The sequence below is a fragment of the Thermobia domestica genome, chromosome 7 (genome assembly GCF_964235325.1).
Source record: "Thermobia domestica chromosome 7, izTheDome1.hap1.1, whole genome shotgun sequence".
NCBI lineage: Eukaryota > Metazoa > Arthropoda > Insecta > Zygentoma > Lepismatidae > Thermobia > Thermobia domestica.
Window position 1 is genome coordinate 142,190,694 of NC_137460.1, and position 25,167 is coordinate 142,215,860.

General features: G+C 34.3%; 1 protein-coding gene across 2 annotated transcripts in view; it reads left to right on the top strand.

Annotated features, from left to right (window-relative positions):
• Window positions 1-25,167, top strand: part of LOC145690422 (uncharacterized) — a 64,441-nt gene that overhangs the window by 33,699 nt on the left and 5,575 nt on the right. Inside the window, exon 3 of one of the 2 annotated variants that reach the window (XM_081765279.1) lies at window positions 15,817-15,902. The exons of the other annotated variant lie outside the window; for it this stretch is intronic. The gene's annotated coding sequence lies outside the window, so the exon portion shown is untranslated. The remainder of the gene's footprint in view (window positions 1-15,816; window positions 15,903-25,167) is intronic. 2 annotated transcript variants of the gene reach the window in all.

The following is a 25,167-nucleotide window of genomic DNA, read 5'->3' on the forward strand; positions in this document are numbered from 1 at the left end:
CATGCAGTATGTAATAAGCAAATACATTACACACACAATTAATTATAATGTCACTGATATATGGTGTTCATTGGACAAAACACTCCAAACAATAAAGATTCAACTTAGAGTGGAGAAATAGTTACTTTACGTTTTTATCATCATGTAGTCATGAAATAGACACCTGAGAGGTATGCAACCCCCGTATACAATTATGTGGTGTTGGAATGCATATTGCGTAGGATATGATGCTTTACTTTTTTTCTAACTTCAACACTTCCAGTGTACCCGTAAAAATGTAATAAAAATAAATGGGCATGACTTTGAAATATTCAATTAGAACTAGACAATCTACATAGAATTTGCAATCGATCAGTGAAAACGTCATCTTTCTAGAGCCTGTAGTTTCCGAAACCTCATTGTCGAAAGGATTGACCACAAACATAAATGTTCACAAACCTATAGTTTAAAAGAACTCCAAAGATGGCAGCACAATTCATTTGTATTGATTTTGGAAAAGGCTTATGAAAGGCTTTCAACAATAATTTTTTAAAAAATAAACATTAAAAGTTTTATTTAAATAATTTATTTAAAGTACACATAATTCAAAACATTTGTCTTTGTTAAACGTGAAATCGCAAATAACCGTAAATCCAAGGTTTGAAATTCAAAGTTATAGGTTGGAGCTCAGGTGCTTTCGTTGCTATTGTAGCATTTTAATAGATAGATGCTTAGCTGTAATGGTCAAGCATGGAAACCCGAGTGGCATGACAACTTGTTATCGGGAAAATTTTGATTCTGTTTGCACTATCATGATGGCTTGGTAAGTGTCAGGTAACACTATGGCAAGAGACTAAGCGATGTCTCTATACTGCATCGTTATATCGGGCGTTGCAGTATAGAGTCCTATTGAATTCCGCACCCGCTCGCATTTTGACAAGCTAAGAGTACTTTTGTGCTCCTTTTACTGCAAGTCCTGCATCGAGCCATTTTCCAATAGCATAACATGCGACCGAATTAGTACATGGCATATATCCGAGATGTACACAATATTCCACTGTTTCTTTGGGAGGTGCGTTCTCGTGATTTTTCTTCGATTGGACTATTTGGTCCATGATTGTAAAATGACCCACACACTAGAGACGTCCCCCAACACTAGAGACTAAGTGCTGCCTTTTCTTCCCGCTGCATTTTTGATGACCGTTAGTGTACACAAAATAAACTTGAAAATAATTTAAAAAATAAGATAGGGAAACTGACTAATTGATTAACGTGTTACATAATTCGTAAAAGTAGCAGGAACGAGAGAAGGCATATGGGAACTATTCTAGAAAATGAAGTATCGTATAATCTTAAATTGAAGCATGTGGTTTTCCTAAAATGTAAACCAAACTTTGAAATTAAAGTCTATCTATTTATTCTACAGTATATGATATTGATATCCATATTCGTAGATAATACTCGTATATAATTGCTTCTCAAAGGACAATATTCAACATCCTAATTATATTTCCAAAGAAAGAAAACAGTCAATAAATTAAAGAGTATCAACATTTGGTTTAGTAAGCTTGCAGGTTTTGTAGCCCTGTAACTGTACACTCAGTTTGTTCATTTGTTACATAGGATACTTGTTATATAGAATATTCACTTTCCACTAACACTTTTCTGTAACAAGAGACCTTGTTCTGATGTCACACGAAATGTGATACGAGACTATGGTCAATCGATTTGTGTTAGTGAACACGAAAATCCATAGGCGGGAAAACCCCTCGATCGCAACCGTTCCGTACTTATGGAAGGAAGAGTATGGGCACTGCCAACACAACACGTTGTGGATAATGAAACGAAATATGGCGTGAAATCGATGAAAATTTGCATAGAAGTGCAGTTAAACATATTTGTACTATAATGTGACATTACATTCGACATTAATCTGACAAGTGAGGGCAGAGACGTTCGCGACCGTAGTTCATGAAAGTTATTAAATAAAAGAAACAGATGAACAGACTCAGAAATGTATGTACAGAAGTAAGAGCAAAGTCCCAGTGAATTCCGATATCTTCACTCGCAGTTATATCTTCGCAATTCTTTACAATCTTTAATCTTAATCTCGTGTCCATGGGTTTTCTAGGAGTACTCTCGTTTCCTCCCACTTCCTCATTCCATCAATTCTTCCATCATCATTCACTTGCTTTAATCATCGTCTCCCTTAGCGTAACGAGCATATAAACGTGGGACGTTAAACTAAAAGATTAACCTATCATTAAATTGACAATGTTATTATTCTTTTCTCCTAATGCTTACTAAGAGACTAACTGTGCCACCTTTAAATGGAACCTTAGAGGAAGTTTCAATCTTTAATTGGTTAAAAGATATTTTGTTTCTTTTGGTCAACAAACCTTAACCTCTGATCTGCTGGACGTAAAGGAATAAGGTTCAGTGTATATGCTGGTGAAAATGTGTTAGTGACCGAACTATATACAAGGTCCGATTGAACGAAAGTTACCTAATACAATACGTGACTGCAGAATGCATGCAAATCTTGGTTTTAAAATCCTACTTAACGGCCATCGTGTAGGCCAAGCTGATCTTTACAGAGAGTGTGCTTTTATTAGTATCAAGGACCAGTCCCTCTTCCAGAAAATGTTGTCCTGGAAAGCCAATATCAAAATGAGATGGTGCTGCTGCACTAGGATACTGTTTGTTAAAGGACGAGATCTGTATAGAGGAGTGATCTGTAATCGCAAATATATTATTATTTGTCTTATTAGATATGTATTAGAGTCTGTATTAAAAACTGTTTTAGAGTCTGAATCTGCAATGCTAAGACAACGCCATCAAACGCCTTAATACTCTCTTTCGTCCTCTTTGGAATTGAATTTTGCACAATACCGTCTTACCCCAGCCTAACGTTTAATGTTTATTAATACGAAAAGATATTTGTACGAAATTTCAGGTCGTAATGCTAGTTCCTAGTAATGAAATTCCTGAAGATCTTTAACATGCACAGCGCACAACCCCTCACAGTTAACATTTCGGAAGATTGTTAACACAGGCATAGGTCGTATACACAGGCTATGATTCAAGGACAACACTTGTACAACATTTCAAATCCTAACGCTCAACCTTCACGTCTCCCTTAGAAATCGACTTTCGAAAGTACCATTTCTATCTACTGTTTAGAGTTAAAGGAGAACAATTTTTAAAAGTTTCATGTTATTGCACCCAATAATTTTAGGCATCTGCTGAACGACAAGGAAATGTTCAGCGCCCGCTTTCGTCTCCTCTAGAAGCAAATTTTTGAATGACTTCGTTTCATCAGTAGTCTAAAACTTAATGACAACTTTTTAAAAATATTCTACTTCTTAATCTCAACGTTCTAGACTTACGACGAAATGAAAGAAAACGTTCAGATTGCACTTTTCTTTGTTAGAGGTCGAATTTTAGAAAATATTGTATTCTTCACAGCCTATATCTAAGATGAGTGATATAAGTTTCTATTATCAACGGTTTTTAGAGATTTGATGAAGAACAAAAGAATCTATTGGTATTATGTTAATACAAGTATCTCGATTTTAATCTCCTACTTTACTAGATACAATGTGAACACTGTAGTCATTTAAAGAATGGAGTAAAAGGTGTTCACATTGTAGCCACTAAAGTTGGAGACTAAATTCAAAATACTTGTATTTACATCACACTAAAAGATCCTTATTTGAACACTGTAAGACTTAATAAAAAACAATGTGAGGTCAGCTCAAGGAAACTAGAACACTTTACTGATGGTGTGTAAGGTAATCCGAGTGAATAATGATGAAGAAAGTGTACTGTGACCAACCTGAATCGTGGCTGGAAATAAACGTATTATACCTAGGTATACATACACACACACACACATATATATATATATATCTCACATTTAACAAAATAAATTATAATAAAATATTGTAATTATATATATATATATATATATATATATATATATATATATATATATATATATATATATATATATATATATATATAACTAAAACAATATTTTATTATAATTTATAGGATGGACAAAGCACTCTATCATCATCGTTAATATCAAAGAAACCGAATTTAAGAATAATCCAAGGTGCACTTTTATCCGTCATGTATAAATGTGAAACTTGATTAGTGATACACAAAGAAGAGAAGTTGACTGTTTTGTAAATTTCAAGAAAAAATGTTTGATGCGGAAAGAGACAAATTAACAAGTGAATTTGGGAAATGGACATCACTAGAACCACAAGAACTTGGATATCCAATATCATATGGATAATAAACTCAATATGTACGTCTAGACATACAGATCATGTCAAGTCATGATAAATATATTAACGGATAAAATAAGCAAAAGCTGGAAGTGCAATAAATAACCTTAGGAGTTTTAATAACAATAATAATGTGTCCTTTCCGAACATATCAATAATGAGCATTTACCTAGATGCTTCAACTGTTTTCAGGGTCACTGGTAGCTCAATAGTAGAGTGTTCAAATCTCTAGTGATGGGGTCCCTGGTTCGATCCCAGCTCGCGCCAAGTGAACAAATACTGTGTGAAGGGTTTTCTCAGGTTCTCCCGTTTTCTCCCACTTTATCTATTCCACCATTTTATTCATTTCTCACCATCACCGTCTCTTTTAGCCGGCCCAAACGGGGAACATAAAACACAAATATTTCACTTCATGTTTTCAGCTGTTGTTCTTCTTTTTCTTTTTAATGTTTTCACAGGTACTTTCCGAGGTTCGGGCCTGGAATGGCTTTTATCATTTCACTTTGACGGTGATACTTAGGGGAGAGCAAAAGGGGCGATATATAAAAATAAATAAAAATGAAAATGACTACGTTTGTGACTTAATAAATCTTGACTTAATAAATCCACCCAATCGATCTCGATCAAATTTTCAACATAGATGAGGTTCTAGCCTGGGATGGTTTTCGTCATTTCAGTTTGACGTTACAACTTAGGGAAAGGGGAGGGTTAGATATTTAAAAATGATCGAAAATGACCTTTATTAGTGTTGAATCCATAGTTTTCGGAGTCACTGACATAACCAGTGATACTTCCGAATGGTATTTAAATCCAAATTCAACCAAGTAACTTAGGGAGGGGGTGGGTGTATATATATATATATATATATATATATATATATATATATATATATATATATAAAATCGAAAATGACCGATATATTACTGCCGAGTACATAATTCTTAGGGTCGCTGAGATGAACAGTAATACTTGCGATGCCGTTTAATTCCAAACTCAGCCGCGCAACTCGGGGGAGTGGAAGATATTTCAAAATAGTCGAAAATGACTGATATTAGTATCGAATCCATAGTTTTCGGGATTGCTGAGAAGAAGGGTGACACTTTCGACGCCGTTTAAATCTAAATTCACCTCCTTATGTCCAAAATCAAATGTGTTTTCCCCGTATGAAGAACGGGTATTAAGCTAGTATTTTATATTATTAATCATTTAATACTAAATCAGTGTTTGAGATCTAAGATTTAGGTGAACTAGCATTACCAACACAACTCAAGGGAGTGTTCGTCTCGTCACATTTTCGAGAAGAAAATCGTCTTATTTCTCCTTGTGTCTCGAGTTCGAAAACGTATTTCCCCGTCTCGACTCTTGTAACGCTTTTAAGTCGAAACAAGAAATTTTTCGTCAGGTGGGCAATATTACATAAGATTTCACCGATTAATTTTCTTTTGCATGCTATATTTATCGATTGTCGTTCTCGAAAGTTGTTACCTTTCTATTTTCCGTTGAACTCTCCTATAACCACTTTCATGTTTATCACGTTTACTAGATACAGATAATAGGCCTTTCTGCCGGAATTATCTTCAAGGTAATCTTCAGTTCCGTCATTACCACGTATATATTAATTAATATTTGATCATCGACCTTTCATTGAATAAAATAACCTACAATTTACGAACTCATTCTTCCAAACTGTTAGAGAATGATATTATTCTTAATTAATAATGCAGTTCCTAATTTACAAAGTTAGCTCTACCTTTCACTATTCATCTCCCTGAGTTGCTATCACATCTGCATTAGTTTTCTCTTTTTTCATTCAGAGGGTTGGGAACTATCACCTGAACAATTGTTAAAATATAGAAACGGAACAGGGGCTATGCCACTTATTTATTGTTGAATTTTATGAGCATGGAGCGAGGGGGAGGGAGGAGTATTAAATATAGGCAAAACCGATTTGGATTCAAGTCCACAATTGATTCTCTCCTACAGAATCGACGACAAATACACTTGTTGAAACACGGGAACAATGAACTCAAAACCTGTGACAATCCCGGAAAACCGGGACGTATTCCAACTCTGTTCATTCAACATTTGAAATCCTTCTTATATAGAGTTCGAACATTCAAATGTCCTACGTACTTAGTGTCTGTACCTTATAATTTAAACTTCCTGTAATACTTCTGAAAGATCATATTGAGGGATCATTTTGTCTTCAAAATATTTCACAGAATCCTCTCGTATAAAACTGGATATTTATTCGGAATGATTGACGTTTGTGTCTCCCCCCAACAAAATCCTTGGTTTCGCACCAAATCCTCGGTTCTGCACAAAGGGCCAAACTTGAGTTGATGATTTGGTTTATTCGGCACTCAGATTAATTACCCTTCTGGACATTCATCATTAGTTGGTTCAATCCCTAATATTTAAATACTTATTGGCTCTCAAATCCTTATTTACGGGGCCGCGGTGGCTCAGTGGTAGAGCGTTCACCTCTGGTGCTTGGGGTCCCGGGTTCGATCCCAGCCCCCGCCAAGTGAACTTTGTGGTGGACAAACACCGTGTGCGTGGGTTTTCTCGGGGTTCTCCCGTTTCCTCCCACTTTCTTCATTCCACCATTTCATTCATTACTCATCATCACCGTCTCCTTTAGCCTAAACGGCATAACCGTGGGACGTAAAACTTACAGATTTCATTTTGAAATCCTTATTTATTTTCAGAGGACTTTCAATATTATTTTTTAGATTTTAATTCTTGATCTGGATCATTAAAACTTGCATATAATCGAATTCTAGTTCCTTCTATTTTCACTTGATTAAGCAGATACTAAGTGAGTACTCTAACTAGCAAGTTATTTCGTACTTATCACAAGTTTTCGATAATTAGGAATTATATACTGTGGAATTCAGTTAACTATGCAGCAAGGCCGAACTGATCCTCAGGAAAAAGTGCAAAGCTAAGATTTTTGAGCGTGAACGCCTCAAATGGAAGTTTAATATACGTAATCTCGACCTGGAAACACGCCATGTAACAAAGAATATCATTTTGTTGATTTTGTATTGTTCACTATTATTTTCCAACAATATTTTATTATTGATAATGATTGTTAATAACTACTCGCAGTAAGCACCAGCTCCTATAAAGATGAGAACGAAATAATAAAGAACAGACGTACAGAATTTGCATATCTTTTAAAAAAAATGAAATAAAGTGGCCTATGATGTTTGAAATAATTTAAAATTTTAAATGAAACTTTTTTAAATGTTACAAATGTTTCTACTACATATAAAAATAAAGGTGAAAGAACATTAGCTTTCAATTGAAACAAAATGTTAATTAACAGTTTTTAACACCAACAAAATATCTTTAAAAATCAAATAAAATGTTACATTTTCTTGTTTAAAATACAATGTCACTTTAAAGAACTTGCAGTTCCAATATTTTAAATAAATCGCTGAAATTAATAGGGCTACATAATATTTAGTGAAGGAAAATTCTACTCTATATAACCTTTTTGTTTAATAAAAAAATATATTTTTTATGTCACAAATGTTTGTTTGAGCTACAACAAAAAGAAAGGAAAAACGGAACATAAAAACATTTGAGTGGAGACAAAATGTTCATTGATACCCTTGTACATAAAGAAAGTACCTTAAAAGTCAAACTACATTTTGTTTATAATACTAATACTACATTTTATGTATAATAAGGATCAAGGTTACTTTCAAGTTCAAATGAAGGATATGTCCGTAGCTTTCATATTTGATATTTAAACGGGAAATACTGTCCATATATTTCCAAAAATGTTTCATTTTATTTGGAACTATTCACTTAGCCTTGCTGTAGTCTGTAACACCTTAATTCGAGAAAATTTTCTACTTACCTTGAGGTTCTTACTTTTTCTTTTTTTTTTTTTTTTTTTTTTTTTTTGTAGTGAACAACTTAATGTAGAAAGTGAGGCAGATAATACTTTATCTACAAAACGAAATTATGTGAATTAATAATTGTTTGAAAATCTTTCGTATGGTGTATAAATTTGGGAGCCCAATAATCATGACAACATAAACTGTGTATCCAAATTTCCTGTCTTATAGAAAAAGTCGAAATGATTGTTCGTTTAGATAACAATTTTATAAATACTACGTGGCTCAATTTGTATTTTTTGGCATTTTTCACTCTTTCACTAAATTTCAAGAGAGTGGGAGTGAGTTTAACGGAGAACCTTAAAAGTAAGTAAATCCGGAATCTGGAAAGTAAAATCGGAAAAATTCAGGAATTTAGAAAATACCAGAATTCAGAAAATTCCAGATTTTGGAAAAAATTCGGAATTCGGAAAAATCTGGAATTTAGAAAATTTCAGATTTCGGAAAACTTCCGGAATTCGAAAAAATCCGAAATTTAGAAAATTCCAGAATTCAGAAAATTCCGGAATTCGGAAAAATCCGGAATTTTCTCCATTACGAAATTTTTCTGAATTCCGGATTTTTTTGAATTCTGGATTTTTTCCGAAATCCGGAAAGTAAAATTTCCTATTCCGCAAAATTTTGGCCATTCCTAGTCGGTAATTTTATATTTGCAATATTATTTTTGAAGTTCGTTTTGTGAGCTAGATTTAAGCGAAACGTTCACAGTTTACCTGCAAAACTACTCTAGACGTCACCCGTGAATTGTCTGATTCACGACTGTTCGAAAACCATAATATTTCGATTGTTGTTCTCATCTCCACATATGTGCTACAGAAGGTCTCCGGAAGTAAATTATAATTTATAATTGATGCTATGATGATATAATTTATAATTGATGATAATGTATGGGATGAATTCATTATATTTTACATTGCAATTAGTGAATTTTGCATCTCTCGAATGTAAAATATATATACGATTATTAAGCACCTTAACCCTCGTACTACCAACGGGGAGGTACTTTGTGCCCACCTCAGTATATATATATATATATATATATATATATATATATATATATATATATATATATATATATATATATATATATATATTGGAATTACTCTTCTAATCGTTTTTTTTAAAATTGTAAGAAAATATGTTATTGCTCAGCATGTTTAACTAAAGCGTATACCTTACGGTCGTTCAAATTGAACGTATGTGTGTCTCATAAAATTTGCTATTTTAAGTTGATGGGCAAAAAGTATCCCGAGCCCCTCGTTGGTAGGAGATGTGTCTGACATTCAGAAGTGTCACTCCTAGATGGCAGCATAATAAGTAGCTGTTAGTCTTATCCTGTTATCTGTTCACTTCAGTCCTTGTAGATTTTTTATGAGAGTTTCTAATTAGTTTCTTTTGATATATTTAATCTTAACAGGTGAGCACATAATATCTCCCTTTGAAAGTCCGCGTTACAAAAACTACATAGGTAGTGCGAGAGTTAAAATAAAAAAGTAAGAATTCGAAAATATAAGTACCAAAACAGCAGAAAGTTATAAGAAATCGACGGCAGAATAGCTTATTTAAAATTATTATTATTATTATTATTATTATTATTATTATTATTATTATTATTAATAATAATAATAACAATAATAATAATAATAATAATAATAATAATAATAATAATAATAATAATAATAATAATAATAAATACACCGTGAGAGGATGTTTTCTTCTTGTAAGTTTTATCAATAGCATGCGAACTGGACCACATTTGGCCCTGGCACAGAAATAATATATTTTATTCTCTTTTCATAAACATAAAATGTTTGGTCTAGTCACAAGCTAGGAAGAAAGTTCTAGTAGCCTCATAGCCAAACATCGGTAGCCAAACACATTTAGTGAGATCATTGTAGTTGAGTTGATTGAGTTGATTTTGAGTTTAACGTCCCGTTCAGCAGCGAGGCTATATGAGACGTGGACCTAGTGATTAACGTGGAATCCGAACCACATGAGCTCCCGCCGGGAATCGAACCCGGGCCTCCCACGCCAAAAGCGCGTACGCTAACCGCTTAGCCACGCAGCAGCTCATCATTATAGTTGTTTCTAAACGAATGATCTCATATATTTTCATCTTTTTACAAGGGGTGTCTATTATCTTCATTAATCTTGGTTTCGATTCTGTTTCGTCGTAATTATCTGTATATCATTCATGTAACTTTGGCGGCCAAGGGATGATTTTGATCAACAACTTTTATCAATAAAATAACCAACATTACAAATATACTGATATCCCTTTTATTATAATTATCTGACTATCTTTATTTTCTTTTTTTCTATGCGTGAACAATAGAGGTAGTTTTCCTGTTTCCGCTATAAGATTTCCTCTTGAGAGGTCGACTTACACATTCTTTTTATTATAGTTGTATTAGCGTCATCAGCTAATTCCTTCTAATCTCCTCTTTACAAGTAATTGAATACTTTGCTTTTGCAATGCGAGTAATTGTTTATGATGTCATTTCCTGTTTTGCAGTCTTCGTGCACTCAATAAAATGTGTTTATACTCCTGGTGTTGAGTAAGCTCGAAGATGGTTTTCACTTCTTGATATCAAATATATATCTAGATAGTCAAATCGTCCACAGCCAGTGACGACATCAGAAAGGGAAAAGGAGGAGAACGTCCCCCGGAATTTAGTTTTAACCCATTGATTGCTCCCACCCACAGATATGATTTATTTTAATGTAAGTCAAGTAATATAAAACTGTCCTTTTCTGTGCATCAAATAAGTCCCCCGCCAAAAATGTCTCTGCCCTCCGCTTGTCAACCGAGAAAATCAAGTTAGCATCATCACTATCCGCTGTGGTTTTAGAAAGACACATTTGAAGGAGATTAAGATAATTTCCAAGTTGGAAAAATTGCATCTAGCTTTTTTTTTTCGAGCTTCGATAGGAGAGAAGAAATAATATTGATCGTGAAAATACTGAATTTGATATTTCTACGTATTTACCAGTTTCGTGATTATCATGAAGAGATGGCTACAATTTGAGTTACGCCCCCTCCCATTCCTACACTTATATGTAATTTTGTATTGGCAGATTACTGATTCTGATATACTGTTTAGTGTTACCGTTAGTTACCATTAAAAAAAACTGTACTCTGATTACATTGTGAACTATGGTATCCGCTACGTCGAACGTCTACACACAACACAGAAACTGCCGTTTTTGTCTTCAATTTTACCATTTTGCAACTGCGGCACTGTTTATATTATGCTGATTATATTATTTGTGTGGGTATTGTGTCAGTGGTAGCTCTGTCAGGAATCAATCAAACCATTTTTAAGGTATCTTAAAAGCTTGAGATATTTTTTTCTGCATTGTATTTGGACTATTTCGAGATTTATTTGTTAGGGTAACACGGTATGGTGTGAAATATTTCCCGTCTTTGTTTTTATTTTTGTTCCTTTTTTTTAAAAAAAAAATACGTTTTTATATTTATTTCGAATAACAAACTAATGTCGGCACCTGAAAAAATTGAATTATCAATTCGAACTTTTTTCTACATTACATATGAACTATTTAAGAGCAATTAAAACTGTGTAAGACGGTATAAAATGTATTCCACCATTTTTTTGATCTATGATTTTATTATTTTTTATTAGAATTTCAAGCCACTGGTAAAAAAAGATTGAGATATCAATGTGGATTTTTCTATGTTATATTTAATCTATTTATCCAAAAAAAATCATTAAAGGTAACATGATTGAAAAAAGTTTTTTTTCGATACAACTTAATATGCATCCGACATATACTCTACTTTTTTAAATGGTGTTGCAATGATTTCTAATGCTTTAATTTACTCAAAGTCTAATATAGCCATAATCGTTAAACTTGACCCGCGAAAGAGATCGAGGAAATTTTGAGGTTAAAACAATTACGTACGATTATTTTTTTCTTTTCTCTTTTTATTCACACGTTACTTGGTAAGTTTAATTATACGTTTCACTTTCAAATGTCCAGAACGTTCACATAGCACAAGATACTAAAAGGTTAATATCCCATTAATGACCCACTGTACTTACGGAGTTGTGCGAAATATGACTCCCGTTGAAAGATGGTGGTTGTTGAATGCATTTTTTCATTAAATAAGTTCTCATTAAATCTAATTAAATCTTAAAAGTAGGAACTGAAATTTTATAGAACTATTCTCTTTGTATCCCAGGCAACGGCGCCGACTTTCCAAAACGTATGTGGGTGCATATCAATGGAGGGACGTGTTATAATTATCTTTTCAGGGAGTCTCGATATTTTTTTATTGATTTCCTTTTAGTTAAAATCTTCTATGAACACTGTCATAAAGGACTGTGCTGTGATAAAGTAAAATATACCGGTACTATTAAAGATAAGTTGGGGCTGCCCTAGCTCAATCGGTAACATGACTGAGTTAAACGCAAGAGAAACGGATTCAAATCCGGGTCCAAGGCTAAGTTACTTAATGAATATTCTCAACACATGTAATTGTAACATTAAATGTATACTTTAAACAACTAACATGATGCAAAATAATTGCAAGAGGCACTGATATTATGAGCACGTTACTAAAAGAAAATACCATATTCATACAAATTAAAATGAAAAAGATCTTCAGAAAAGCAAATAATTTTAATGGTATTTCAGAAAGAACTTGCAAGGATTTTGTTGTAAACACAAACTACAAAGTACTAACTTAAGTGTGTTGCTTGGTTGCCTTTGGAGAAACAAATTTGAAATTTAAAAAAAAAAAAAAAAGTTTTAGACGTTAGAAATTTTAACTTCCATCTCAATGTTTTAATTGCTTATTATTTTTTGATAATGGCAAGTGAGAAATATTTATTTTGTTTATATCAAAACTAGCAGCGTTCACCCCGCTTCGCTGCGGTCACCCCGGAACGCTGCGGTCACCCCGGAACGCAATAAACGTTGTTACTTAGATAATTTTTACTTTTTCGCTTTCAAGTGATATGATAAAAACCATAGAAGATTGCAGTAAATGTTAACATTATATCGCCTGTCATTTATGTTAACCCGCCCCGCTTCGCTGCGGTCACCCCGGAACGCAATAAACTTTGTGACTTAGATAATTTTTACTTTTTCGCTTTCAAGTGATATGATAAAAACCATAGTAGATTGCAGTAAATGTTAACATTATATCGCCTGTCATTTATGTTAACCCGCCGAGTGACACGGTCATGCGGGTTGCATATAAATACGTTTATTTTTATACCTATGATGAACTAACAAAGGATTTGTACGTTATGGACACTTGAATGGTCAATTATCTCAAGACACTGGTAATTAAAAATTAAAGTGATATGATAAAAACCATCTAGGGTCCAAATCCTAATAACCCCCCAAAAATGAAAGAAATTGGTTCAGCCGTATTAGCGTGATGAGCTAACAAAGGATTTGTGCGTTCTCTTTTATATAATAGATAAAATTCTTGTGGGTGCTGTTGTGTGGGTGCTGGAGCGCCGTAGCACCCACGTAGTAGGCGCGCATGATCCCAGGTTGACAATAAAAGATATTTTTCTTAATGAAATGTGATCTCTTTAGGTAAATGGGACTTTAAAATGTTTTCATTGTTCATCAGGTCTCCAATACTGTCGCGTGTAGAAACTATATATTTTGTACAAAATTAGAGTGACCCCTCAAAAGGAAAACGATCTAGGACACTAATATATTTTGAAATGCTCAACATAAGCCGCTATATCATTTATATACTGTATATTTTTGGAAACGAAATATGAATACAGAATATAATCCAAGAAGGCAATTTCGTTAAGTTTCGATTCTGCGTAGAGATATTTAGCAGTTACATTTGGAAAATTTCTTTTGAGAAATATAAATTTCGAATCAAAATTTTCACAAAATGGAGAAAATCTTCCGATTTTTGGTACAAAAAAGTTATATAACTTGATCATAATATTAACAAAACATATTCATAGACGCCTGTGAAAGCAAAAAGGATTTGAGGGTTATTAAATTTTTTTCTTAATAGGTATGGATTGTAGTAAATCTCACCCTTCGAGAGGGGGGAGCAAGAAAACGATTGGGCTAGGCTTTAACACTCTTCAGAATTATTCAGGATTGATTGCGCAAGCGTATACATAATTCCACTGAAATCGAACTTACATTAACAATTACGAAGAAACCAGAAAAAAAAACATATGTATACTTTTCAAACATTTTCCATAAACCTCCTGCTGTACTCAACAAAATTTCTAGGGACTGTATTCTAGGCTGATTGTACTTCTTTTTTCTTCTTCTGTTTCATTTATTTGACAGTTAAGTACAATCATATTGCAATGTTACACTAATAATATCTACAAACGTTTCTTTTCTACTTGTGCTAAGAAACAATTGGGTTGGTGCAATTGAAAGTTTTAAACCATTTCTAGTTAAAAAAAAATCACCCTCTGTAACGAAACCATTGAACGGATCGAAGTCATTCGTACGATGTCACAAATTCCGTGCAGGGGATAGTGAGTCTTGTGAAAGTGCAATATAAAGAACTAACTATCGCGAGTGAGTTTCATTTGTGAGTTCAAATTGAGACATTCTCCACGTCTACCGCGAAAAGCATGAACAGTGCATTTGGACCAGGAGTGGTGAATAAGCGCATGTAACACCTTTGGTTTGAAAAATTTCTTGCCCATGACGTAACACTGAAAAATCAGTTCCGCGACCTCCGAGTAACAGGACATTCTGATGGGCTCCTTAGGAATTCCGTGTAAGCGGACCCTCGGGAAGTTGCTCTTGCAATTGCAAATGTGTTAGGTACACTAGTTACCTAATACATCAATAATGGGCAGCACTGCACAATCGGCAAAGTGAAATAATTGGAATCCTTGGGTGCCGCACGTCAACAAGGGCTGTAGTCTGAAGTTATGCAGTTCTCTAGTGTACGGAATAACCAGGAAGATTTCCTTATAAGATTATGGCTTCTAATAGAAAATTTATCTGCTACAACAGTGGTTTGAATAGTGGTTTGTTTGATCGCAAGCAACATCCAGGTCGATTTCCAATACCACCACCTCACTTGTAAAAGATGTTTAGCGGACATTGTAGCCTAAGATGTGTATGATCTCTTAATGTGTTTTTCTCCAGCAAGACAAAAGCATCGCTACGGATAGCTACAGTGCTTAACCCAAGAAATATACCGCAAACTTGTCCACTAGCCATTACCAATAATCGACACTCTCATATGTTGTTCAAAGAACGATACAGCTCTGCATCAATTGAAGTACTCCTTTCCTCATCCACTGTATCCTCCTTACGTCTCTTTCACTGATTACTGCCTCTTGCTGTATATCCAGTACTTCTTGTCAGGAAAAACTTCTCTGGTGACCGGGCTGTTCAAATTATGATAGAAGACTTCTTCCCTTCGCAGTCTCCAGACTTAAAAGTGATCTACAATCTTTGGGCATTTCAATAGCATAAACTCCATAGTTTATCTTGGTCTAGCCCGTTAGAATGATTAAATGTAAGTTTGACCTTTGAATGTATTTTGGGCTATCTTCTTTAAAATAATTTTAGTTTTCAAACTGTTTTAAAATCCTTGAAATATGCGATTGCTAAGTTTTTATGTTTGTCTTACATTGTAGAATCTTGTAAAACCGGTGAACAGGCGACAAAACCTTTCTCCATTGGCTCCTGATTGCAGTGAAGCCTTACAGGAACAAGAGAACAGGTAAATAATTTTGTTCTCGCCATCTTCTCTCTCTGCAAAAACATTCTTCATTTAACACACAAGTACTTAGGTAGTAAAATCGTGTTCTCTTTGCTAGTACGATAAACTAATTATGAATTAGAAATAAAATAGAAACTTCTTTTTCTCATTTGTTTTGATCTTCCTTTAATGTTTACGGAGAGAAGGAAGAAAAGTAACAACTTAAACTCTCTTTCTCTTAATTTGGATAAGGGTTTTTTTTTTTTTTTTTTTTTTTGTTTATTTCTTTACATTTTTCTTGATTATTTTGTCCTTGGTTTCTTTCGTTCATCTTACTTCTTCCACATACGACTTGACTTCCTTCCATTTAAGAAAGAGAGGTAAACTAAGAAAAATGAATTTGTTTTGTATAACAAAAAGAGGTATCAAGTCTTCTTCTTTACTTCCTCGTTTCCTTCTGGAAGATGATACTAAGGGATAGGTCGCAAAAAGCAAGAGGAAATGAATAAGTAACCAAAGGAAACAGGAAGAAACAGAAAGAAATAAAAAAAACAAAAAGCTTATAAAAGAATTTTAAAAAATATTTATACACCATATATATAGTATATTAAATCACATGAAGTACAACTTTCTAGTACTTAAGACTCTATAGTTTTTATCCCCTCTATCTTTTCAACTGTTGATCCAATGGAAACATGCGTAGAGCTGTTTTCGTAGAAATTAATGTGGTTTAATTTTGTACTTGAAATCAGTTTTACTACACTGCATAGTTTTTGAAACATTTAAGAAAAACTTAAGAAACTACCCTTAAACTCTATCGCTCGCCAATCCTGCATCCTTGTGGACTTTTAGCATGTCGTTTAGAGCACTACCTGCCCCCTCATACACACATAATAGTGTGACGAATTTCGAAACTATACGATTTACTCTTCCTATTTCCAACGCCTTCCTCGTGTAGCTCTACTTTACTTGATTTTTGAAGGTTTTTATTTTTAAGGAGGTTGGGTGAATATCAGATCCGCAATGGAAAAAAGATACAAGATGAAAAACTTCTAGTCCATCCCAGAGATCGAACTCGGCGCTCCAAATTGATAGGCAGACGTCTTACTGACTACCCTACTGTATCTCCTTTCAAAACGTGGGAATGGCAATAGATGAACTACAGGTAATGCTAGTTTAATAAAACTTTAATAAAATCATGTTGTTGAAGCGGCGGTCTCTCTTAGATTTTCACTCGAGCCACTACTACAAAAAATCTTGTACAGGGAATTTAGGGAATTGAACGTTTTACATTGTGTGATACACTTCCTATAGCATTTATTGCACATCAACTTAGTAGGTAATGTGATACAATACATTTGAGATCGCATTAAAATCCATATTTAATAGCTGTATGATAGAAGTAAAACACTCAGGGAGTTTCAGTTGAGGTCTTTAAGTAGGATTTATTCACTAATGTCTTCCTTCTATTGTCCAGTCCATGAATGAAAAAGGAGACAAATTTGTGTTTTTCATTTATACAGGAATTCGTGTAATTATGCCATAAATCAAACACAAATTAATGCCTTAGTTATTTTTCTAAATGTGATACGAATAAAGTTTGTTCTGGAATTAAGCTTATGGTTACTTGGTTTCCTTTGTTGCGCCATGAACAAATTACCATTTATAGATTTTTTCCAAGAAAATGACTGATACTACAATATTGAGTTGTTAATGCAATATTCGTATATAAAATATAGCAAAAATCTTTAGAGCTTTTTTCTGCGAGAAAACGCACTTTTTTTATTTCTCCTTTCAGTAAACTACCCTTATCTTTGGATCTTTAAGGCAGGGAAAAAAATTGAGACACTCTTCGAGGAAATCTTAACCCTAAAATGTATTTGATGCCAATTGGCATCATAGTGAATCAATAATAATAACAATAATAATGATATTCTTAAAATGTGTACATTAGCGAATAGCGCACGCCGATGCCATGTGGCACCAATGGAGTTAAGCTTTCTACCACACAGTTTTCGTCTAGTGGCAAAGATCGGACAGAGAATATCAGAGAGCATGAAAAAGCATATAGAAAGCACAAACCATGCACGTTTGTTACTTACAATGTTTTTCACAAAACCTTTTTTTGTTCTCTTAACATTTACAAAATCATTGTTTCACAATCTTCCATACCACATGGTTTCTGCTGATATTGACACTAAACTCTGTTTTCACTAGTGTAATACAACCATGAAATCTATCTTGTAACTTGATACCCCAGAAGTAAAAACATAAAAAATCATATTATGGGATATTATTTACATTTATCTACGTAATGCATAAAGAAACAAGAAAAATAATTTCAACACGACCAAAATTAATTCGTGCAATAAAGGGTTTGGATTCGTTGATCGATATGATTTCTAGCCGAATGAACACGTTAGATTTGGACACGCGAATGGATATTGAAAATAAATTTTTCGGTGTATAGAAGCGTGTAAATCTGTTGAAAACTCGTCTTCGATTTCTTTCCACGATCATCATACTCCTTTCTCTCCTGCTTCACACTAGGTTTTGTTCAGAGTCAAACACAACTGCTTTTGCGGCGAATAATTAGGGAGTACAGATCTTGTAAATATAAACGCAGTTTTCGCACACACCACATTTAACTTTACATCACAATAGCTTCTGTAAAACGAAATATGTGAACTGATGAGGATTTGGAATAGTCCTCAAGGATAGTAATAATAATAAAGCAATAATAGAATTATAGTATCAATTACCTATACAGATGAGGAAATACAGGCTCTGTATAATTGGCATGACGGAACTCGAACTCGTGTGTACAGCTTGGTAGTTTCGTACGATACCATTGCTCTACAAGTCAATAAGAAAAGTTATCAAATTAAAGTACTATTTACCTAGGTAATACGCTTGCTGAGAATATTTTACTTTAAAGTATCTCGAAACCTAACTAATATTCTTAATACAAAAGAAAATTGAAAGAAATACAAAATATGTGCTATCTTTTCTTCTTCCTAGGCTGCGGAACGAACACAAAAATCTCAGCCTCAAATTGAGGAACATTATGAGACATTTATGTCATTGAGAAAAATCTAATTGGCCGGTTCTAAGTTCAAGAAGGAAATGATGAATAACTCAACTAATGATCATATCTTTATATAGGGCTTAGATGGCGCCTCCACTACATCCGAATGTGAATGTGAATTTCCCAAAGCTTGTAAATAAATTGGAATGCCTCGAGTAAATTTGAAATGCGAATTGCGACCCCGATGTCGAAAGTCCGACAAAAAGTTGCGAATGCGAACGATCTCAACAGGCTGCTATTTTTCGTCCGAACTTGTGCAAATGGAGCATCTTCACTCCAAATGATGCTATTTTCAGCGCGGGAAATTCCTAGAAAATGGTGTGTTTAGGGGAAAAACATAATTATATCAAAATCAATTATATATTTTAGAAAAAACGAGAACAATGCAAAGAAAATTTTGTATGTTCTTAGGTCTATCTATTGAAACTTTTTGACAAGAGTACATCTTCTATTGATAGTCGTATTGCCAATCAATGTGCAATTGATAGAGGAGTGAAGAAAAGTGAGAAATCCAAAGTTTTACGCGCCGACACCCAAAAACACAGGGGATACATAGGAAAGAAGGATCTAGAATCACGTGGAGATAGCAATGCAAAAGATACACTGACACAGAAAGAACTTCAAAATAATTAAAGTAATCAAAATGACATTTACACAACAGTATAGTAAGCAAACATTGTACCCACAGACATGCTCAATAACATCATACGTGGGGGAACCGCGGTGGCTCAGTGGTAGAGCGTTCACCTCTGGTGCTTGGGGTCCCGGGTTCAAACTTGCTCCCGCCAAGTGAACTTTGTGGTGGACAAACACCGTGTGCATGGGTTTTCTCGGGATTCTCCCGTTTCCTCCCACTTTCTTAATTCCACCATTTCATTCATCTCTCATCATCACCGTCTCCTTTAGTCTAACCGGCATAACCGTGGGACGTAAAACTCAAAAATTTCATTTCATTTCATTTCAACATCATACGTAATGCAGTGTTGCTAACTGAGCACAAAATGAAGTTTTGTTAAATGGCACGGAACACAAATTATAACATCTAGAAAATCTAATTAGGAGTAGAAGTCATGATGTACAGTGTTGTCAACGTTTGAAGATATGCCTATATGAATTCCTACATGAATCTCGGATGTAGAAAAGTACATACAGTACCAAAACACTGCGGAGCGCTTTATCAACAGAAACACTAAAAAAATTGACTACCACTAATGTGTGAGGTGATACAATATTACGTACATCAAAAAAAGGAGCCTGCTAATGAATTGTTAATCCAAGAGCATGCGTCATTTCAGTTTTGTGTGTTGTGTTTGATACTATTCTGATTTTCCACTTTGACACTGTGCTTCGTCCCTTATTTTCGTATTTCAGTGATTATATTCTTGTTTGTGATCTCATATTTGTGTTTTAACTAGTTTGAATCGTGTACTGTATGTTCTCTTCTACATCCGAGATTCATATAGGCCTATCTTCAAACGTTGGCAACACTGTACATCATGACTCCTACTCCTAATTAGATTTTCTAGATGTTATAATTTGTGTTCCGTGCCATTTAACAAAACTTAATGTTGTGCTCAGTTGGAAACACTGCATGGCGTATGATGTTATTAAGCATGTCTGTGGGTACAATGTTTGCTTACTATACTGTTCTGTAAATGTCATTTTGATTACTTTAATCATTTTGAAGTTCTTTCTGTGTCAGTGTATCTTTTGCCTATTTCCACATGATTCTAGGTCCCTCTTTCCTTTGTATCTCCTGTGTTTCTGGGTGTCAGCCCGTAAAACTTTGGATTTCTCCCTTTTCTTCACTCCTCTATTTATTGCACGTCGTTTGATTGGGCAACGCTACTACCAATATGAGATGTTCCTTTGTGAGTCTGAATAGAACACTGTTCATATTAATAAAGACAGACTTCAATTTAAGATGGAATTAATTTCTACGTGTAGGTGTTTAACCGTTCTCCTTATTAAGAGACCGAGATTTTATTTATATTTTCATTTTATATTATACAAGCTGAAATACCCATTCTTCGCATGGATCAGATAAAATATCTATGTAAAAAACTGAAAACGAAAGAAAAATTATCGGTCATTTTCTACTACTTTTACATATCCCAGTAAACGCCCCTTGAGACCCCTGGTTTCCAGCTGGTGGGGGCTGTATTTGGAAGTCAATGCCTGTAGGTGTATCACTATTCATCTCAGCAACCGCTAAAACTATGGATTTGACATTAAGATCGGTCATTTTGGATTATTTTTACATCTCTCGGTAACCTCCCCCGCAGGTGACCCTGGCCCACATACAATGGTAGCTGAATTTTGAAAGTCATCGTTAATGGAAATGTCACCATTGATCTCAGCGACCGCGAAAACTATGGATTTGACACTAATATCGGTCATTTTAAATCATTTGTATCATACAATATTAAAAAGAGAGTTTCTTACGTAAAATAGAATTGGTTAGTGACAAAAACTGTTAGTGCACGAAAACATCTAAATTTTGCGATAAGTGATATCCTGATCAGAACAAATACTTGGAATGGTAAGTCTTGGTTACGAAAATACGGTCGTAAATTAATTAATAAGTAGTGTTGTCCACGACATTAGTAAATGGGCTGTCTCGTCTCGATAAGGTAAAGTAAAAGTCTTTATTTCATCTCGAAAAGAATACTTCTTTTTATTGGAAACACTCTGTTTCGTCTCACCTCGTGAGCAACACCTTTAGTAACTAAGTAACAGTTGTCTTCTTTTTGGGACAGAACCTAAAAGCATAAGGACTGGGTATGGATTTGACATACTTTGTAGACTTCAACTCTCATGTAGAGGATGTAGTGAGAGCTACATTTAGGCATCCTTTATTTTCCCCTGATTGCTACAGGTTTTGAATGTTATAGCCTGTTTTGAGGAACACTTAGGTTACCCAATCACCTCACACGTGTATTGACCGTACATGCGAGTAATTTTTTTTCGTATATAATAATTTCAGATACCTTAGATGAGGCAGATAGAAAGGTTACCGGTCGATATTTTTTTTTTATTTGGTCAGTAGGACTGCCCGTTTTGGGAATGGGACAGACGTCACCAATCTTCCATTTCGTAGAATATGTAGAAAAAGCTATTGGCTTCTTAAAAGTAACTTATAGGGGATGTTTCAGTATTTCTGATCAGCCTATTTTGTCCGACCCACAAGATAACCGTGGTTTAAGTTTTTTAATAGCATTCTCAACATCTTCGATTTCTATGAAGTCAATGTTAAATTTATCCAGGATTTCCGGATTATTGTGTTACTCCATAGAAGTAAGATTGTAGCTTGATTCATTATGTGTCACTTGAAAACTTGCCATAAACCCATTTGCAATAGTAACATCGCTTCTCAGCTTACTCATTTTATTTTTAACATACGTCTAGAAAGTATTAGAATTATTTATAATATTAGCCTCACAGTTGTTTAAATAAATATTGCATGCATTAGAAATTTTTTTTAGAAAGAGCTCTGAATTCTTTAAATTTATTGTAGTAATAAAGTGCGTCCCTACAACCCTGTTTCCATTTCTTATGGTGATATCATTTGCTCTTAATTAATCTAATTATGTCACTTGAAAACCAAGTAGGATAATTGGATTTTTCTCAGGATGCACTGATCAAAGATAGAGTATATTATAGAAAGAATCCACAGAGTCGTCCACAGTAAAACTATCTATGATAGGTTCCCTATTTGTTAGTGACATTTCGCAGTGCAGTTTATCAAAGTCAGCTTTAAAAAATATATAATCTCTTACTTCTCCCTTGTTGTATTCTAGAGTTAATATATTTATATTCAATTAGGACTGAGTGATGAGCATCTTTGCATACGAGGGGAGGGTGTTCGTGCATGATCTCCGTAAAGTAAAGTTAGAGAGTATTAAGTCAAGCGTTTAGCCATATAAGTTTTTAATATAATATAAGTTATTGAGGGTTTGTGATTTATAATAAATCAGCGCGCAAAATTTCAAAGTCAGACGCACTCGCCAATCCAAAACTGATGGTCGCCAGTATCTCTCACGTACAAATTATGAGAGGTACCTTCCCCCTTACGACCTTTGATTTTGTTTAAGAAAGAGATTGCATCACAGCGTTAAATTTCAAGACCAAACAATTAGATTCAGGATAATCAATTTTGAATTGGACAATTCTTATGCATGTCAAAAAATATGTTATCTTAAGACTTCACATTTGTGTAATTCTCTCTATTTGCACTCAGGTACCAGTCGTCGATTGCAGTTTTCGGATCAAAGTTCTTAAATGAAGGGCGATTGATGGAAATTGTCAGCAAATCATCAGCGAAACTCACAGGTAAAACTGCACAAAATGTGACAATTGGAAACAAATTTGGGAATGTTGTAATGAAGTTTTCGATTGAGGGTGGGAAAGAAGGGACGAATTACAACATTGTGAAGACTTCACTTTCCATGTCCGTTGTAAAGACTTCACATTCCGTGTTTTCTCTCACTGAGTGGCAATTATTTTTCTGCCAAACAGAAACTGGCAGCTCTGTGAGTTTAGGCAGAAATCATTCCTATTGAACACTGGTCGCCAGCTCTAAATTTCTAGTCGCCAATGGCGATCTGGCGACCGGAAATTTTGCGACCTGTAATAAGTCATTAAGTGAACTAATTCTTGACAGGTTTCAGCAGATGTTAAGAAATTGAAATCAATTCCTGTGACGTGTGAGAGGTTATAATCGCCTGTGAGAAGAATGTTCCTCTCTGCTTGTAGTAAACTAAATATGTATTCAAAACATGCTCTATATGTTGATTGATTTGACCCAGACATAATATACAACACAAACACACACACACACACACATATATATATATATATATATATATATATATATATATATATATATATATATATATATAACAGTCCATTCAAAAAGTCCATAGGATGACACAGAGATGGCGTTACTAGACTTTTTTCCATATGATTTTTTATTCAGTACTAAGCTTCAAACGATACGTGTATGCATTTGACAGCAATCTGACTATTGATTCGTAAGTTATAGCTTTTTGTGTGCAGCAACTTGTGTTAGTGCAAAAATAATGGACAAAAGTGAATTTCGAGTTTTAATAAAGCATTGCTTTTTGATGAAAAAAACTACAGTGGAAACCAAACAATGGCTTGATAAACATTACCCGAACTCTGCTCCATCGAGACAAATGGTAGAGAAGTGGATTGCTGAATTTAAACGTGGTCGTACCAGCACAAATGATACAGAGCGTAGTGGAAGCCGAAATAAGGCTGTTATTCCAGAAAACATCAAAAAATCCACAAATTGGTTATGAACGATCGCAAATTGAATGTGCGCGAGCTAGCTGACATTGTAAAGATATCAGATGGTAGTGTTTTTACCATTTTACACGAACATTTGGGTATGCGAAAGCACTGTGCAAAGTGGGGTTACTTGTTAGTGATCGTAATCACCGCTTGAAAATGTCCTCGTGTTCCCACCCGTATCTCTATTTCTGAAAATATTATCTAAAACCTTTGATTTGAATCATTATCACTCCTTTCTTCTAAGTGGTTTCGCAAAAGAAATAGAAGAAATTCTTTTCGTGAAATAATATTTTCCGTGACGGAACAAGCTACGATTTACAGATCAAAATAAGGAATTAAAAACCTAATTCGTTGGGTATTCATCTTGTACTAAATTTTATTTTGAGATTTTATATTTCTGAAGAAATCGAGTTTATTCATATTCTTTCGCTGATTTAAGACAAAAAGAATTTGAAAAGGGGTAAACTGAAGTCCAAAATCCAAAGAAAATATTCGAAACTTTGTTCACAAACGGGATGTCCTTGTTCGTGTGCAGCCTATTCGAATCTGTGGTTGACGAGGAAGAGAATTTTGCATCGTTGACACTGACGAACTTCAAATGCACGAAGCAGCCTGGATTCCTGAAAAAGAGGTCGATGTCAGATTTTTTTAGATCCTGTTTCAACTGCATCTTCCGGCGGTATTTCCTCTTTGTCATCATCGGTGACCTAAAAGGATGGGTGCGATCTCCTTGAGAAAACAGCAGTATGCAGTTTTGAAGAATTTGGACTGGTTAATTAAACAACCTTATGGGTTTAAAATATTCCTACGGTTCTGCCATGTACTTTAATTTATTAATGAAAAGCACTATAAATATATTCAGAATACAAGCATATTGTAATA